A 402-nucleotide genomic window follows, 5' to 3' on the forward strand; every position below is an offset into this window, starting at 1 on the left:
GGAGCCTCGCTGACGGGAGCCGGCCGCCGGGAAGCGCCAGGTCGGCCGACCCGATTGCTGCGGCGGAGAGGTGAGAGACGGGAGAGGGGGGTAAAAGGATTTCAGCCGAAAGAGGAGGGGTGGGGGCAAAACGGAAGACGCGACTCCGCCGGGACTCGAACCCGGAACCTTTGAATCCCTTCACCCGCTAGAAGTCCAATGCGCTATCCATTGCGCCACGGAGCCACCTGTTGGAGTTTCCTCGCGCCGCCCATAGACCCTGCCTGCCGCCGTCCCCGGCCGGCGGTCCGCGCCCTCCGGCCCTCGCGAACGCGTCGGCACTTTTATCTTCTTCTCTTCTTTTTTCTTTTTTTTTTTAACCGGTGTGAAGTGTGAATATAGTCTTACAAGCCGCTGTATGTA

The 402-nt window shown here is 60.9% G+C and overlaps 1 non-coding gene across 1 annotated transcript; it reads right to left on the bottom strand.

The window, feature by feature from the left end:
- Nucleotides 1–140: 140 nt before the first annotated feature.
- TRNAR-UCU lies at nt 141–225 on the bottom strand. Its single transcript is given in 2 exon segments — nt 141–176; nt 189–225. It is a non-coding gene; the product is annotated as a tRNA-Arg (tRNA).
- Nucleotides 226–402: the final 177 nt, after the last annotated feature.

The sequence above is a fragment of the Aptenodytes forsteri genome, unplaced genomic scaffold (assembly GCF_000699145.1).
Source record: "Aptenodytes forsteri isolate BGI_AS27 unplaced genomic scaffold, ASM69914v1 Scaffold237, whole genome shotgun sequence".
Taxonomy (NCBI): Eukaryota; Metazoa; Chordata; class Aves; order Sphenisciformes; family Spheniscidae; genus Aptenodytes; species Aptenodytes forsteri.